Source organism: Carlito syrichta, unplaced genomic scaffold (genome assembly GCF_000164805.1).
Source record: "Carlito syrichta isolate Samal-C Ts95f unplaced genomic scaffold, Tarsius_syrichta-2.0.1 Scaffold89699, whole genome shotgun sequence".
Classification (NCBI taxonomy): Eukaryota; Metazoa; Chordata; class Mammalia; order Primates; family Tarsiidae; genus Carlito; species Carlito syrichta.
Window position 1 is genome coordinate 122875 of NW_007033795.1, and position 7867 is coordinate 130741.

Here is a 7867-nt window from a genome sequence, read left to right on the forward strand (position 1 = left end):
TCACCTCGGCCTCCCAAAGTGCGGGATTACAGGCTGAGCCACTGAGCCCGGCTTAAAAATGAATTTTTAAAGCATTCATCCTAAATGAGTTGACAACAGGTTAAACTGACTGGATTAAAAACATCAGTGGTTTGTCAAGTTATGAAGCATAAATATGTCCTTTTTATTTATTCTCCATGAAATAAGAAGTTCAATACTGTCAGACCTAGCATAAATTCACTGAGATACTGTGTTATTGGGAATAATCAAATTGTCAATTTATACTTGATAACTTTTTTATGTGGAGTCATATTTTCTGAAGTTTTTGTGATTTCATAATTTACTAGGTATGATGCTTCAAATGCATTTAGATTCAGTACTTAGATATTTGGAATTCTAATATTTGGTATCTTAAAATTAGCTGTTTTATGATTAGGAAATGTGTTGTAGTAATTCTTGTATGAGATAATGGTAACCTGGAATCAGGAGATAGTGTTGAAGTCAAATAAAATATAGAGATGAATCTGAAATTAAAATGTCTTTTGGGGAAGAAAGAATGACAATTCGGGGTATACACGCAGACCAGGTGGTCTTCAGCATATCCAAAGAACAAAGAGAAGGTTAGAGATTTTATTTATAAAGGGAACTGCTATGTTTTAATCTTTGACAAGCTCTAATTGGTAAGTAACAGTGATGGGTAAACATAGTATTACAGTTGCAGCAAGCTGTTTCAGTATCCATTTGATAAAACTAGTTTCAGGTTGCAGCAGGCAGTTTTAGCAGCCAGGCTTGCAGAGAATTACATTTTTAGAGCAATGTTCTATGCCCTGAGCACTTTTCTCCCCTGGATTTTTGACTCTGTTTTAGTTGGGTGTGACAAAAATGACCCAATTCACTGAAGATAGAAAGAAGTGAGTAGAACTGAGTTATATATTAAAAGTAATATATTCAATAACTCATAACCCATCAATAATTCATAACCCATCCCTACCTCACCCCAGCCACTGATGATCTCTATTTTACCATCTGTCTCTATGAATTTGCCTATTTTGGGTACCTAAAATAATGTTTGTCTTTTTATGTCTGATTTAATAGTATTAGAATTTATTATGTAGTATTAGAATAACCAAAAGGCGGAAACAACCCAAACGTCCACTGAAGGATAAATGAATAAACAAAACATGATATATACATACAATGGAATACTGTTCAGCCTTAAAGAGGAAAGAAATTCTGGCACATGCCACCACATGAATAAAGCTTGAAAACATTATGCTATGTGAAATAAGCCAGGCACAAAGAATGATTCCACTTATATGAGTGAGGTACCTAGAGTAATCATTTTCATAGAGATAGAAAGTAAAATGGTGGTTGTCAGGGGCTCGGGGAGGGGAAAATGGAAGTTACTTTTTAATAGGTATACATTTTCAGTTTGGGAAGTTCTGAAGATAGATGGTTATGATATTTGTACAACAAAGTGACTGTATTTATTACCACTCAACATATACACCATTATGTTATATATCTTACCATAACAAAAAAGAAGTAACAATCAACAAATTCTATATAAAATGTCATAAGGTTTGCTTTCATTCTTTCCAAAAATTTTAACCTGATCTCTGATTGGTCTGATCTTCTATAGTACTTTAGCTGTATCTATTTAACTGCCTTTAATGTCTACATTGTAAAATCGCATTTAGAGTTATTTACCTAATCAGACTAGCAGGCTCTCTGGTAGATCTTAATCTCTCATATAATGTTACACTCAAAGTCTTAGCCTTCCTTATTAAGTGTTCAATAATTCTTGTTGAAAACGCTAATTTATTTTTTTAAATTTCCATTGTTTCTAATAGTATACACTTTAAAAAGTTTTAAGTTGGTGCTTTCAAGTATATGATCTAATAACTCCTTCTTTCTTCTTATATGTCCTATCTCAATAAGTGGTACTATCATCTACCCAGTCATTCAAGCCTGAATAAAAATTCCCTGCCTCTATCTTACCACCATTATTCTCATTAATTACTGTCCATACTACCTCAAAAATATCTAGGTCATTCCATATGACCCAGCAATCCCCCTATTGGGAATATTCTCGGAGGAACTCAAATCATTCTACAAAAAAGATATCTGCACCTGAATGTTTGTTGCAGTTCTACTCACAATAGCAAAAACACAGAACCAGCCATGCTGCCCATTGAAGCTGGACTAGATTAAAAAAAAATGTGGTACATATACACAATGAAATATTATGGAATCATAAAGAAGGACAAACATATGGACTTTGCAGCAACTTGGATGGATTTAGAGTCGATCATACTCAGTGATCTATCACAGAAACAAAGAACAGAGTACCATATGTTCTCACTCATAAGTGGACCTGGAACAATTATTACAATACTATGAGAAAGGGATTGGCAGTAGTGGGAAACTGCCAGGGGAGGGAGGTGGGATTGGCAGTTGAGGGAAACTGCCAGGGAGGGAGGGGCACACCTCATCAACAAGGGTACCTGCATAATGAACATTTGCATACCTAACCCTGAATTGTACCCCACATCTTTAAAATAAAGAAAAAAAAAGAAATATCTAGGTCAAAGATCTCTAACCTCAAGAAATTCATGACCTGGTATAGAAGAAAAGGAGTATAACCAATTATAACACGGTATGATAACTAGTAAGCTAGAAGTAAAGCACAGGGCGCCATCAATACACCACAAAAGGACCTATAACAGACTGACATCAGTAAAACCTCCTCTGAGGAAGTGATATTTGTAGTCTAATCCTAATTAAGAAGGGCCAATGGGGGAGAGAGGAGCAAAGAGAGAAGTCCAAGTAAAGGGAAGAATATAATGTGCAAAAGCATGAAGGTATGAGCTTGACACATTTAAGGAAGATGCAAATGAGGAGTGGTGAGATCAAATGCTGGAGACCTAGATAAAGTCATGTTATATTATCTTGAAAGCCAACAAAGATTATACTAGAACAACATATGTCCTAGTATAAAGAGCCACTCTAGTATTAACAAGGAGTAAATTTGAAGGTAATACCAGTGAAGATGCTGATCCAAGCAAGAGATGAGGCTTGAATTAAAACAGTGATTTTAGAAATAGAGAGGAGTAAGATATAAAAGAGATTGTGGAGGATTAAAGAGGAATTGGTAACAGATATGGAAACTGAGGAAAAAGGAGTCTAGAAAGACAAACAAGTTTCTGGCTGGGGACTACATAAATGTGTGTCAATAATCAAAGAGGTAACCTGGGAGAAGGTTTAGGTTTAAGGGAGGTAGGAAAAGGGTTCTGATATGTTCTTTCCCTTCTTTCAAATCAGAATATATGGAGCTACAAAACCTGCAGTCCAAAGCCTTTCCAGGATAGAAGATTTGGGTATTAGCTAGACTTGGATTCAAGTCTCAGCTCCTCCACTTTGGGTAAGAAATTTAATATCATAGTACCTCAGTTTCTTTTTTAAAAAATTTATTATAAAGATGTGGGGTACAATTCAGGGTTAGGTATATAAACACTGATCATGCAGGTACCCTTGTTGATGAGGTATGCCCCTCCCTCTCCTAGCAGTTTCCCTCAACTGCCAATCCCACTCCTCCTCCCCTGACAGTTTTCCACTACTGCCAATCGCTTTCTTATAGCATTATAATTGTTCAAGGTCAGCTTATGAGTGAGAACTATGGAACTCAGTTCTTTGTTTCTGTGAAAAATCACTGAGTATGATCAACTCCAAATCCATCTAAGCTGCTGCAAAGTCCATATTTGTCCTTCCTTATGGCTGCATAATATTCCATTGTGTATATGTACATATTTTTATCCAGTCCAGCTTCGATGGGCAACACGGTTGGTTCCATGTTTTTGCTTTTGTGAATAGAGTTGCAACAAACTTATGTGTGCAGGTATCAATTTTGTAGAATAATTTGAGTTCCTACAGGTATATTCCCAATAGGGGAATTGCTGGATCATATGGAAGGTCAATTTCTAGTTCTTTCAGAAATCGCCACACTGTCTTCCAAAGAGGTTGTACTAGTCTGCATTCCCACCAGCAGTGTAGAAGCTTTCCTTTTTCTCTACATCCTCGCCAGCATCTGTTGTTGTTTGTTTTATTAATGATGGCCATTCTTACTGAGGTGATATCTCAATGTGGTTTTGATTTGCATTTCTTTGATGACGAATGAGGCTGCGCACTTTTTCATGTGTCTGTTGGCTGCCCGTATATCTTCTTTTGAGAAGTGGATGACAAGATTTTCTGAGCATACAGTTTCCAAACCATCCGCAACAACTTGGTGAGACCTCGTCTCTCAGCCTTCCAAAGTGCTGGCATTACAACATGAGCCACTGAGTCCAGTCATCTCCCGGCTTCTGGGTGTCCCAGCATCCTCCCTACGGATTCCCCAGAACTTCATGTCGCAGGGTGAAAAGGAAGAAAAAAAGACACATGGTTCTCTGCAAGATAATGAACTTCAGTTTCTTTACTAACAAAATAGGGGTTATATTGGGGGTTGCTGTCCATATTAAATTAAACATATAAAACGACCAAACACAGTGTCAGACACAAAGTAGATATTCATCGAATATAACTGTTTCTCTTATGTCCCCTCTCCCAGAGTTATCCCTTTCTTTATTGGAGCAGACACATAAAGTTCAGACAAGATTATTTATCCATTGAAATATCATTTATGCATACAGTAGTTAGGCTTCTAGGCCTTAGTCCTACTGTTAAGTAACAGTAATAGAACGAAATTAACATTAGATTTCTACTATGTGCTAGATACTGTTCTAGGTAGGTACTTTCATACACATTATAACAATTTGGTATTCATAAGATAGGTAGGTAGTAGTATCATTTTTTTTACAGATGGAGAAACTGAGACTCAAAGAGGTTAAGTTATACCCAAACCATACAACTAGAAAGTAATAGAGCTACTGTTTGATGTCAAAGCTTAAGTACTTTCCATTTACCACACTTTCTACTGCTAATTCTGTGAATACTAAACTGGAATATAATGTGCCCAATAATTCTGTCACTGTGATATACAAACTTCAAGGATTGAAACCTTTCACACCTTCACTGCTTTGATAAACCAAGTGTTTATACAAAAAGTTATAAATAGGGGCTGGTTTGCACAGAGTGCTATACTCCATACTATCTTTACTCAGCTAATAGCAGAAATGTATTCCTCTGTGCAAAGGAACTGGCATGCTTTCCTAAAGTCTGCTCCTAGCATAGGTTCTTATGCACAGGTTCCTTATTATAATTATACTGTACTCATTATTAATGACTTAAAGAGAAAATTCTAATAGTAGCAAGGAGTGAAAATTGTAGATAAAGAGACCAGTGAAAAGGTTGGTCCAAGCAAGAGATGAGGCTCAAATTGGAAGGAATCCATAATCATAGTATCTACTACAAGGACTTCTGTCATGAATTTTCTGGTGATTAATAAGGTAGGACTTCTGGTTAAGGTTTGCCACATGCATGGCATTCGTAGGCTTTTTTCTCTGCTATAGATGCTGATGCTTAATCAGGTCTGAGGCCTAAGTTAAGGTCTTGATGCATAGATGACACTCAAAGGATTTCTTTCCACTGTGAATTCTCTTGAGGTTTACAAAGTTAGAGTTCTAGGTATAGGCTTTTCCCACAGACACTGTATTCATAGAATTTGTCTCCACTCTTGATTCTTTTATGTTTAGCGAGATTAAAGATCCTGCTAAGGATCTTTTCACAATCACTGCATTTATAGAACTTTTCCTCACTATGAATTCTCTGGTAGAGAATAAAAATGGAATTCCATGTAAAAGCTTTCAAATACTGGTTAAACGTGTAACCTCTTTCCTTAAGACCAATTCTCTGACTCCTAAAAACTTCAGAGTTCAGTATGATAATAACACTTTGTGAATTTCTACTCCAGACTCTCTAGCCTATAGCTGTTTTCCTTTGGGTCATAACGCTTAAGCTTTTCTCATAGATAGTATTTCAGAAACTCTCCCCATGAAAAACTGGCCATTTAGTGACAAAACTAAAACCGTTGTCTTGGATAAGAAATACATCTCAGGCTCTATTCCACCTGCCACTGTAACCTGTCTTAATACTAAAAAAAACTGTTCCAGAGTTGAAGGCCTAGAGAATAATACTGCTGGTAATATTCCTATGAATTCCTCTATAACTGTCATGTCCTGCTTTCAAATAGAATTCATGATGCCAGTCTTATTATCTGAAAAAAATAAATAGCTATACGTAGCAATTGGCTTAAAAACTCAGCACAGGTCATATACGAGAATTTTCAGGAAAAATAGGGACTGGGGACCTTCTGATAACTCAGAAATATTTCCCCAGGAATCTAAGATGATAATCCCCAGGGACAAGAACACATGTATGGACACTGAAGATAGAGGCCTAGGTCTGGGACATCTAGGTGGTGTCACCTCCCAGAAACCCTGCAAATTACACCCATCCACAGGTAGCTAACCAGTACTCCCACTGTCTGAAAACAAAAAATAGAGAAAAACTCTTTACGTTCCTTTTTAAAATACATTCATTCAATGTTTAATGCCTGATATGTTCTAAGATCTATTTTAGGTTACTGGGAATACAAAGAAAGTTAAATAACATCAGAACTCTGTTCTTGAAGGGTCCAAAGTCTTATAGGAGACATAAGCAAATAAGCCTGGAATCATGGAGACACGGAATAGAAACATCTATCACTATCATAGGGGAGTAAATTAAGAAAGATTTTTGGGACAGGTGATGCCTGAATTGAATCTTTAAGGACAAGCAGGAGTTAATAAGCTCAACCAAAACAACAATAGCAAAAAAGAAAGATTGGAGAGGGCAATTATAAGCAGAGAGAAAAATGTAAAAACCAGAAAGAAAGAGAGTATAGGTGGACTAAAGAAAGCTTACAGGAAAGTATCAACAGGTAAGATATAAAATGTAAGCAGAAGACAGCTGATGCAGATGAAAGGATTTATAAACCCTGTAAAGGACTTTGTTGTTTTTCCTGACAACGTGGGGAGCTATTGAAGAAGTCTAAACAGCAGAGTGACATGGGCAGATATATGGGAGGTAGATGATAAAGCCTGAACTTCTCTGAGACAGAAAAAAGGAATTAGTAGAAGATAATTGAAACTAAATGAACAAGACATTTGCTAGCAGCATCACATGCCGAGCATTATAAGTTTTGCATCAATTCATTCTTTTACACCTCGCCAAAATACTATCAAGTAAATATTATCAGTATTCTCATATTATAGACAAGAAAACTGAAATTCAGGGAGGCTAAGTAACCTACCAAAGTTCACACAGTTAATAAATGGCAATCCAACTCCTGGGCCAATGTTCTTAACTAGTGTTTATTCTTGCAGTGACACTTAGAAGAACCAAGTACCAGGATAAGATCTCATCCTCCAGAAAGTGACTGAGCAGGTAGTTCTAAACTCTTCCTTTCTTCCTTAACATCTAGGAACTCACTGTTCCTGAAATGCAGCAAACATCGTAACACTTTTCTGATTTTGTTGATATTTTACCCTCTGCCTGGATTGCATAGATTTCCCTTCTCCTTCTGCTCTATCTGGTAAACTTATGCTTCATAACCCATTAAAAATATCAGCTGTTCTCTGTAGTGTTTGCTGAAACACACTAGGCACCCTTAAACTTTTTTCCATTTGTTCATATTGTTCCCTCTGCTTGCTAAATAGGTTGAAAAAGAAAACATGTCCTTGTTTGTCAAAAGACAAAAACTATAGATAGTTACTACCTGTATTAATATATGCCAGGATGTTTTTGAATTCTGATAATAAAAAGATATTCCTGTTAAGCATATAGATTAAAATAAAGAATATGAGGTATGACAATTAAGTTTGCAAACTTGCCACTGTGTGCTTACATTGGC